The sequence below is a fragment of the Babylonia areolata genome, chromosome 5, assembly GCF_041734735.1.
Source record: "Babylonia areolata isolate BAREFJ2019XMU chromosome 5, ASM4173473v1, whole genome shotgun sequence".
In the NCBI taxonomy this organism is placed as follows: Eukaryota; Metazoa; Mollusca; class Gastropoda; order Neogastropoda; family Buccinidae; genus Babylonia; species Babylonia areolata.
The window spans coordinates 26,843,507-26,854,850 of record NC_134880.1 but is presented as its reverse complement, the minus strand read 5'-3'; positions in this window follow the sequence as shown (position 1 = coordinate 26,854,850).

Here is an 11,344-nt window from a genome sequence, read left to right as displayed (position 1 = left end):
ATACATATATACAAATATATATATGCACACCCGCACGTTCCAATCTTCCGTTGCTCCCACAGTGTAGGCATGCATGCACACACGTACCTCATTCTCTACCCCCCCCCCCCCCCCCCCCCGCCTCCCCCCCTCCACACACACACGCACACACATACGCATGTGCACAGAACTCTCCTGACACTTGTGTACACTTACACCCTCGCGCACGCACACACGCACACAAACACACAGACCCACACATACACACACATACACACACGCACAGAGGCTGTCACTGGCCGCAAGAGGGATGGGAAAAGATCTCTGATGCCAAGAACGTGGCGTCCAGTGTGTTGCTCAGTCTGTTGTATTTGGAAAAGCCCACAGAGACTCTGTTCCGTTTTGAAGAAATTTGCGCAATGTTGGTTTCGAAATGATGCCGATATTTGTTTGATTTGCAAAGCATCGTGCTCTACCTTTCATGCTAGATTTACGGCCGCTCTCTCTCTCTCTGCCTTTATTTCTTTGAGGGATCGATGGTATGATGGCCTTGTACCTGTTCTTTTTGATATTCTTTGACTTTTCTGAGAATTTCCGATTTTCCTACATGAAGGCCGCTCGTTGTTGTTGTTGCATTAACAGCAAGTCTGTCAGCTCGCTCATTTCCCTTAACACCTGCATGTCCCGGGCAGTATGACCATGTAAGCTTTTTTTTAATCTGAAAGTTGCGCATTGCCTTATGCCACTATGGGCTTCCCATTCCATTTTCAATTTTCTGTATGAGGTTCATTGAGTCGGTTAGAATCATGGCATGTTGGTTTCTAGGCACATGGATAGACGATAGCCACTGGAGGGCATGTGGCACAGCTTCAATTTCCATCGTTAGGCTGGAGGTTGTGACTTTGTAGGCAGCATTCTCTTCCCGAATTGATTTTCCATTTTGTTTCGCAGTGAATCCCCAACCGGATTGGTCTTTGGTGACTGAGCCATCTGTGTATATGATGATGTCCTCTTCTTTGCTGTTTTCTTCTATGAGTAGCTTCACTTCTGCATCAGTTGACGAGGTGCGCAAACTGGACTTTATTGTAGGCATCTTCAAGGTCAATTGCTACTGCTAGTGTTTCTTCTTTTGTTTGAAATCCTTCATATACCTCATGCAAAAGCAGCTGCATTTTCCCATGTGGACTTGCCTGTTCTGTAACCACCTTGTTTTGAAGGGAGAATGTGCCTGTGTTCAAGATCCCTTGCAAGTTTCCTGGCTATCATGCGTTCCATGAGCTTTCCAGCAATGTTTTGCATGGTTAGGATTCGGTAGCCGCTTACCTGACGATGGTCCTTTCCCGGTTTTGGTATGGGTTTTAAGAAGCTGTGTGTCCAGTCCTCCGGCACATGTCCATTGTGGAAACTGTTTTGATACAGATCGAAAAGTTTGCTTCTGTCTTCTTCCGATAGCTCATTGATGTCCGAGTAGCGAACTTTGTCTGGGCCAGGAGCTGATTCTTTCTTGCATTTAGCTATTGCTTCATTTATATCATTTATTGTCAAGTCATCACCGGGTCCAGTCTGCATAAGGGTTTGGTTTAACTCCTCAAAATATTTTTTTCCTTTAAGTTTATTTGAAAATGGGTGTTTTGTGAGTGCATGACTGACTGACTGAATGAATGATTAACTAGATAATATAATGTATTATAAAAATAGATGAATATGTGCACGAATTATAAACGAATGCACAAATAGATGCACCAATATTAGAAAAAAAAAGTGTCAACATTATAAGTAAGTAAAGGAGATATGCGTTGCTTCTTAGATCGTTTTTTGTTTTGGTTTTTCCTTTTTTTATCTATTTTAAATTGGAATGAACGAACGAATGAATGAATGAATAAATAAGTAAACACGCACTATTAGATGAATGAACAAATGCAAAACACGCGCTGTTACACTGCTTGGATTTTGAGTTTAGGAATAATAATAATAATAATAATGGATACTTATATAGCACACTATCCAGAAATCTGCTCTAGGTGCTTTACAAAAACGCTTATGTTAACATAAAACATTATATCTATGTTACATACACACAGCAAAATGTGACCACACACACACACACACACACACACACACACACACACACACACACACACTGCATACATACATTTTAACATACATGTGTATCTAACAGCTACCCTAACACATACGAAAGGAAGAAATAAAGAAAGAAAGCAAGCATCAAACAACCGAATGAATAAAACCACGCTTTGTCAGACATGCGGGGTTTTGTTTCAGGTCCTTTTCTTCCCGGCCAAACTGTGGTTGTCCTTGTGTTATCAGCCAGTCTGGTAGATCCTTAGAGCTACCTTTTGTTTGTGGTGTAGTGACATAGGTAGAGTGAAATAAATGAAGGTAACTGTGACGGAATAATCTGAAAACACGTTCATTAAACACGCGCGATTGGAGTGGTTGGGTTTTTAGGGTAAGAACAACCATTCAACTGAATGAATGAATGAATAAATGGAAAAGACGCGTTGTTAGACTGGAGTTTAAGCTTGGAATAAATAGATAGATGAATGAATAAATAAATGAATAAATAAATAAATAAATAAATAAACTACCAAATAAACAAATCACGATTTGTTAGTCTGATTGGGGCTTTGATTCAGGACCTTTTCTTCCCAGTCAAACGGTGGTTGACGTGCTATCTGTCAGGCTGTCAGATCTTCAGAAAATCACCTTTTGTTTACAGTGAAGTGACAGGGGAAGAGGGTGAAACAAAAGGAAGGTAACTGTGACGGAATAATCTGAAAACACGTTCACTTGTATACACGGTTTGATAACAAAAATCAGTCTAAACTCAATTAAAAATAGGATAATTTTTAGAAAATAAATATCAAAAGATTGACGTCAAACAGCATCACAAATTGATTGATTGATTGACTGATATGGATACTGATATAGCGCCTATCCTCGGTCGGAGACCAAGCTCTGAGCGCTTTACAAACACGGGGTCATTTACACAACAGGCTGCCTACCTGGGTAGAGCCGACTGACGGCTGCCATTGGGCGCTCATCATTCGTTTCCTGTGTCGTTCAATCAGATTTCGGGCACGCACACATACACTCTCAGACAAACATGTAACGTTTAACATTTTACGTGTATGACCGTTTTGTTTATTTACCCCCGCCATGTAGGCAGCCATACTCCGTTTTCGGGGGGGGGGGGGGGGGGGGGGGGGGGGGGGTGCAATCTGGGTATGTTCTTGTTTCCATAATCCACATAACTGTCATGGATTACAGGATCTTTAACGTGCGTATTTGATCTTCTGCGTGCGTATACACACGAAGGAGGTTCAGGCACTGGCAGGTATGCACATATGTTCACCTGGGAGATCATTGCACTTTCTCCTGTTTGAATGGAAACAACAACAACAACAAGACAACAACAACAAGAACAACAACAACAACAAATAAAGAAACAGAAGAACATAATGGGTTTTTAAAAAAATCTCTTTGCTGGGAAAATGTAGAAACATCTTCATCCGACGCACGTCCCAAAATTCAATACAAAACCTTGTTTGTCGTCGCTTGCGTGCGAAAGATCTCGTTGGTATTATAATGGATTTTCTCCCATCCCTGCGCGCTTCTCTCTCTTTCCCCACTCCCTCTCTCTTTCCCCTTCATCATCGCCCTTTTCTTCCTAAAATCTCTTTTTCTGTTTCTCTCCACCTCAACCTTCCCCCCACCCCCACCCCCTCCACCTCCCCTGCCCCTCTCCGTTCCCCCACCTTCTTGCAATTTCCGATCTTTCAGAAAATAATGATCATTCAACCGGTGAATCACGTCGATGTTTTGGCAGTTTGTGCACGATCCCTGCGCACGTTTTCTTGTGAACACTTCTCACGTGTTTTCTTTTGAAGCTGTCAGTTTGTGATTGTCTTCCTGCTTTAATGTTGTTGTGTTTTTGTTGTTGTTGTTTTTATAAAACCCAGTTTTTGTGCCCAGAAGATGATCACATCAAGCCGAAATGGTTGTTCCAACCCGATGGATGTTTATAAATAACGTGGATCACCTCTTCACCTATTGTGTGATGGATCACCAGAACAACTAAATGACTGGAAACTAACATCCAAGAGTGAACATTGTGTGTGCGTGTGTGTGTGTGAGTGTGTGTGTGTGTGTGTGTGTGTGTGTGTGTGTGTGTGTGTGTGTGTGTGTTTATCTCTGTGTGTGTATCTGTGTGTAAGTGTTTATGTGTGTGTGTGTGTGTGTGTGTGCGAAAAACAAGCACATCGGAAGTTCCTTCCAGTTAGGTGGCAACCGGTTTGGCCAGGTATTTACGCGGTATGACAGTATTTATTTATTTTTTGTTATTTTATTTTATTTTTAATTTAATTTATTTTTAGTATTATTTCTTTTCTTTTTTTTCTCAAAGCCTGACTAAGCGCGCTGGGTTACGCTGCTGGTCAGGCATCTGCTTGGCAGATGTGGTGTAGCGTGTATGGATTTGACCGAACGCAGTGACGCTTCTTTGAGCTACTGATACTGATACTGATACTGCAGACCGCCATCAAGGAGGTTAAGGTTTCTGATTATGTGACGTATGTCCTTCCTGTTCTTCTTCTTCTTGTTCTTCATCTTGTTCTTCTCCTTCTTCTGTCCCTCCTCCTCCCCCACCACCTTTTCTTCTTCTTCTTTCCTTCTTCTTCTCCCTATTATCTATTTTTGCTCTTTGTTTTGCCATTCTTCTGTTACCTAACGTTGTGGGAATGCCGAGACTATACAAGTAGTAGTAGTAGTCGTAGTGGTGGTAAAACTATGTTTGTTTTAATAAATCATCTTCGTAGAGTTTGTTGATGAAAAGGAACAGTTCCTTACCGGTTTCTCTGCACTTTGATCCACTATCATGCTGTTCATACATCAATATATTTTTTTTTGGTCGTCGTCGTCGTCGTCGTCGTCCTTGTCCTTGTCCTTCTTCTTCTGCTCCTCCTCCTCCTCCCGTTCGATCACTTGTTTTTAGCACAGTTATTCCAGGTAAAGTTAACTGTCAAAAGAGGCGAACATTGTCTGTGAGCTCTTGTGCCCCATCGTGGGTGACTTGAGGCAGGAGGAGCGTGCGCGGAGTGGGGGAGGCAAAGGGGGCATGTGTGTGGGTGCAGTATTAGTAGTAGTAGTAGTAGCAGTAGTAGTAGCAGCAGCAGTAGTAGTTGTAGTTGTAGTAGTAGTAGTGTTGGTGGTGGTAGTAGTAGTCGTAGCAGCAGGAACAGTTGTGGTGGTTGTGGTGGTGGTGGAAGTAGTAGTAGAAGCAGCAGCAGCAGCAAGCAGTAGTAGTGGTAGCAGCAGTAGAACATTTTCTCTGTTGTATTTAAATGTTTCGAGGTAAAAGTCTGTGTGTGTGTGTGTGTGTGTGTGAGAGAGAGAGAGAGAGAGAGAGAGAGAGAGAGAGAGAGAGAGAGTGTGTGTATGTGAGTGTGTGTGAGAAAGAGTGTGTGTGTGAGAGAGAGAGAGAGAGAGAGAGAGAGAGAGGCATATATATATATATATATATAGAGAGAGAGAGAGAGACAGACTGAGAGACTTTGTCCCCTTTTATGGGATGGGGTGACGCTGGATGGCGCTGGTTGAAATGTAATAAGACAAAAACCAGAAACAACCTGTGTTGTCTCATTAGAGTCTGTCGATTTGTCGTGGCATTTTCGTCACAGTTTTGGTTCCAGCTGACAAGTGTGGAAAGAAGAGTCTTCGAAAACACGATTTTGTGATTGACGGCTCAAATGGGCAAGAGCAACATTTTTTCTGTTTTTTTTTTATAATGCACTCTGGAGGATATCGTTCACGCTACGTAAATGCACGCACATGCACACGCATGCACGGAAACACACACACACACACTCTCTCTCTTCCCTCCTCTCTCTCTGTCCCTGTCTCTCCCTCTCGCTTTCTCTGTCTGTCTCTGTTTGTCTGTCTGTCTCTGTTTGTCTGTCTGTCTCTCTGTCTCTGTCTATCTGTCTCTCTCTTTCGCGGTCGGTGTGGTTTGGAGCAGGAAAGGTCAATGCCGTTTTGCATTTCAAAGTAACGTTGTAATTCTGTGAAAATAATGACATTAGTGTCTATATTCGTAATACAAATACAAATGTTGATAATGATGGGGTAATAATGGTAATGATCACTATAAACTGATAACAGTGATGATACACTTGTAGGCACCTTTCAGTTTCAGGAGACTACAGAGTTGTGCTCTGGGTGCAGTTTCTCGTACGACATCGGTTCTGGTTTGACAGGCCTCAATCGGGAATGACAGTCTCAACCACACTTTTCGCAAAGCAAATGAAATTTGATGCTCTACCATTTGTCAGCCGATAGGCCTTATTTCTTTTGGTATTCTGCCTCTGACTGTTGGCCAAGCGTCTCTTCGAACTTGGGAAAGGCCTTTCTGCACTGTCTGACTGCCTCCAGGGTGATCGTCCAGAGGCTACAGCTTCCCACATGTCTGGGTTGATGCCCAGGGTTTCCAGGTCTCTCACACACTATTGTAGCGTATTTAGGGACTGCCTGCGAGGTCCTTTCCCTTGGCCAGCTCTCCATACAGAAGGTCTCTGGGAATTCAGTGCGGCCGTCGTCCATTCGCAAGACATGTCCGAGCCAGCGCAAGTGTATCTTGCTTCAGGAGGGTGTACATGCTAGGGGTCCCAGCCCTGTCGAGGACAGTGTTGTTGGAGAGTTTGTCCTGAAAGAAGGCGTTCAGGATGCGTCGGAGGCAGCGCATGTGGAAGGCATTGAACTTTCATCCCTTGTCTTTGAAGACCTGGACCTTGGAGCGTTCTGTCAGTCCAGGTTTGTTTGGGGTTTGCGCGCGCGCGCGCGCGCGCGCGTGTGTGTGTTTTTCTGGGTTTTTTTTTTTTTTTGCCTTCATCTCCGTCTCCTTTCCTCAACAGATCATTAGAGTATTGTTTTACCAAGGCCTTGGGATCTGGTTATTAAACGGCTTTATCGACGGTTTTCCTCTACTGACTGATGTCGGCAGATCTTCGTGTGGCCCAATGTGCTGCTTGATGGCTTGGTACACTTTTTTTTATTACAATTTTTTTTATATGATCAGCGCATCTGATGCTTAGTATCTTGCACCATCTTCACGGCTTTCATTCAGGAAACAGACTCAAAAAACAGTTTCGTCCCCAAAGGAAACCACGTGCTGGCACAACAGCTGAGTGTTTCGAGCGTGATGTTTTCAACCCGGAGGTCCTGGCAAACATGGAGGCTTAAACACGGTCTTTCATGTAAACCCCCACTCGTACATACTTGCGAACGTCAGTGGGAGTTGCAGCTCACGAACTTGCAAAAGAAGAAGAATGATTCGCTGGACACACGTGTTTGGGGGTTTTTGGCTCCACTCCCAACGAAAGAACAGGGGCAACATCCAGAGAGAGAGAGAGAGAGGGGGGGGGGGGGGCGAGGGGGGGGGCGAGAGAGAGAGAGAGAGAGAGAGAGAGAGAGAGAAGGAAAACACACGTGGCCAGTTCAGGACCCATCGAGGAACCAGACATCAAAGGGAAGAGGGGGTCGTTCCCAGCAGAAGGCTCAGTGTCCACATACCGAGCCCGACAACCGACATGGTGTTCTCTCATCTCCTTCCACTGAAGCTAACTTCCTTCCCTTCCCAACTGGAACTGCTGTTCACGATGATGGTTTACAGTCTTCGTAGCCGTTGGGAAGTCTACAAGGCTCATTTACAGCATGATGGAGCAGAGAGAAAAAAAGAAAACAACAACCGTAGGTGCGTGCCAAGACAGTTGTAGGCTACATACTGTGACCTTTATTTGTGTCTCGGTTCACAGCCTAACGAGCACGTGGTGACAATTACGGCACGTGCTGTGGTATATAAGTGTCGCCCGCGTGTATATTGTCGCCGGCGACAAAATGATACTATGTACCAACCATCATGGCACATAATCATTGTCGCTGGCACATCTTGTTGCCGACATATATCGTCACCAGCAACAATAACTGTGTGTCGGGTTCCAAAGCACGTTTTGTCGCCAATCTTGGAGCAAACAAATCAACTTAGAGATGGTGCTAGTAATGAAGATAACTGTGGGGCTTCTCTCTCTCTCTCTCTCTCTCTCTCTCTCTCTCTCTCTCTCTGTGTGACCGTAAAAAATAGTGTCTTTGCTATATTGAGACTTTGGTGTGTGTGTGTGTGTGTGTGTGTGTGTGTGCGCGCGCGCGCGCGTGTGTGTGTGTGTGTGTGTGTGTGTGTGTGCTTGCGTGCGTGCATGCGCGCGCTCGCAGGATGCGACAGAGAGATACAGAGATAAGCTGCAACACATAGCATTTGAATATGATAAATAACACAAACACCGGTTGAGTTTAGTTAATTACAGGTTGACTTTAGTTAATTACAACACAAAACTGTTCAATAGGACAAAGTACACGAAGAACAGTTCAGTATAGTGAATAACAATACAGAGCGGTTCAATATGACAAATTGCAACACAGATGAGTTCAAGAAGATTCATTAAACATACAACTGGTCAATGAATAGGATCACAAAAAACACAATTCAGTATAGAGAACATAGTTCAGAACAGTACAGTATATTACAACACAGAACAGTTCAGTATGATAGATTAGAACGTTGGATATTTCAATACGTCATTTAAAACAACAACAACAGTTACATAATTATTATGATAGAACACTCACAGAACAATTCAGTATGATAGATTGTAAGACAGAACAATTTCATGAAGTAAATTGATAATTGATACTTGTATAACACTCTATTCAGTAAACTGTCCTGGGTGCTTTACAAATCACTAAATATTCCATTGTACACATTGCATCATTGTTACAATTATATACACCCAAAATGTACCAGACAATCTATACTATGTTATTCGCGCGCGCGCGCACACACACACACACAGAAACACACACACACACACACACACACACACACACACACACACGTGTGTGTGTGTATGCACGCATATGCAGAACAACTACTCCCCAATATCGTGTTCAATGGCGAAAACAGGTTACAATTCAAACCCTCAAGTTACCCCTTCAGAGTCGTACACAACTGTTTCAGCAATGCCGAGTGTCTGTACTCCCAAATCACACTCATTACCAGCAACTCGTCGACCGATCTTTAGGAAATCAAGAAAGGAAACAACCCCGTTGATAGGCTCAGCCCTGAGAAGAGATGTCGAAATGTAGTTCTTTCCCTTTAATTGTTCCTGATCTATTGTTGAGGTGTGTTTTTTTGTTGTACGACTGATTGCTCAGGAACTTCACAAACCTGGACTTTACATCCACTGTGTTTCATGGACTGTTATTGGCGGTTGCCGATTTGTCTGCTGGTAATTAGTTTTGAGAAGTCGCTGTTCATATGAAAGTTGTGTACAAACTTAAACCACACTTTGTAATATTTTTGTGGTTTTATGTTCTGCGATGTGTGTGTTTACGTTTCGAAACTGCCAATAAACAAATTTCTCTTCACAAAAAAAAATTAGACACAACATTAAATAATTTCATTGTCACATCATAGGCAAGGGTTTAAGGAAAGACCGGGAGAAATGAAATCTCAGGCATATCATAATAAACAACGAGAAGTTTAGTTAACCCACCAAAGATAGCAAAATGTTGTCCTGGCACACTTGATTACCAAAAAGACCACCAAATAACTGCTCAGCGCTTAAGGCCGGGAACTGCGCTGATTGGCCGAGCAGAGGCGTCTCGGTACAGTTAGCCGCGAAATTTGGCCAGCACGGAGCAAACCGATAGGCCTAGTTCACATCAGTTTGACATGATAAAGTAGGTAGCTTTAATATATGGACGCCAAACAATACTGTTATGAATATGCAGTATCCTCCCTGACATATTGTTTAAGTGTCATTGCCTATATTCAGATAAATAAAAAAAAAAGGCTTTTACTTCCTTATGCACAGTGTATATACATATATATGCAAATCTTTTATTGGATATTGAAAAAATTCGTTGAAAAAAAAGTATTACGGCACAGCACAACACCGCTACGCTTTGAAGCGTGGATGAGTCACTCTTTCTTTTATTAGTTTCGGTGGTGGTGGCGAGTTAATGGGTAACATGTATTGTTGAGCTTTCACCCAGCGAGCTGAGCCATGGTGAACACACTGTTCCGTTGACTGAGTGAGGGGGCGGGGTTCTCGAGAGCGGATGAGGTGGACAGAGAAAGACAGAAACAGAGAGAGAGGGAGAGAGAGGGGGCGGGGTTCTCGAGAGCGAATGAGATGGACAGAGAGAATGAGAGAGGGGGTTGTGGGGTGGGAGGCAAGAAGAAGAAGAAGGAGAGAGAGAGAGAGAGAGAGAGAGAGAGAGAGAGAGAGAGAGAGCATCAAGTTAGATACAGATAAAGAGACATTAGACAAAGTACAAGCAGCAAGAGAGAGAGAGCGATGTGGAGAGAGAGAGAAGTGTGGGAGGGTTAAATAGAAAGGAGAAGATTGAGAGATGGAGGAGGAGAGACGGAAGCAGGCAAAGAGAGATGAAGAGACAGAGATAGGCACAGAGAGAGAAAGAGAGAGTGAGGCACGGAGAGAGAGAGAGACAGACAGACACATTCACGCACAGGCACACACACACACACACACACACACACACACACGTGCACAATCACAAATCGCGTACACACACGTATATATAGAGAGAGGCAGAGAAAGAAAGTGGAGAGAGAGAGAGACAGAGACAGGAAAACAGAGAGAAAGAGGGAAGCTGACAGAGAGAGACAGATAGACAGAAACAGAGAGAGGAAGTCATGTTGAATTGTCCCCACCCACGTTGAAGTTGTGTAATGGTGCAGGCAGCAGATACTTTTATTTCTTTCTTTCTTTCTTTTTTTTTTTTTGAAGAGAGATGGTTATGTCAGCATTGACAGAGAAGGCAAATCACACACACACACACACGCAGAGAGAGAATTGATCCTTATAACAGAATATACTCATGTTTGTGTTTTATTGTGTCTTATAAAACCTTAAAGGTTTTATGACAATAAAATATTATATTCTGTTCTTAACTAACACACACACACACACACACACAAACACACACATACACACACACACACACACACACACACACACACACACACACACACACACACGAGCACAGTCACAAATCAACATCATACCACGTTTGTCATCAGCAATGGTCACTTTTCTTTCAAATATTTATTGGAGACAAAGTAGACAGTCAATCATATTTCATCATACAAAATACAAAGCAGACACAAACTAACTGTTCAAACCACAGTTTGGAGAGAGATACAGGAAGTGGGTAATTCATTACATTAACAACAACAACAATAAGAAAGGAAATAAGGAGTGGTTCAAGC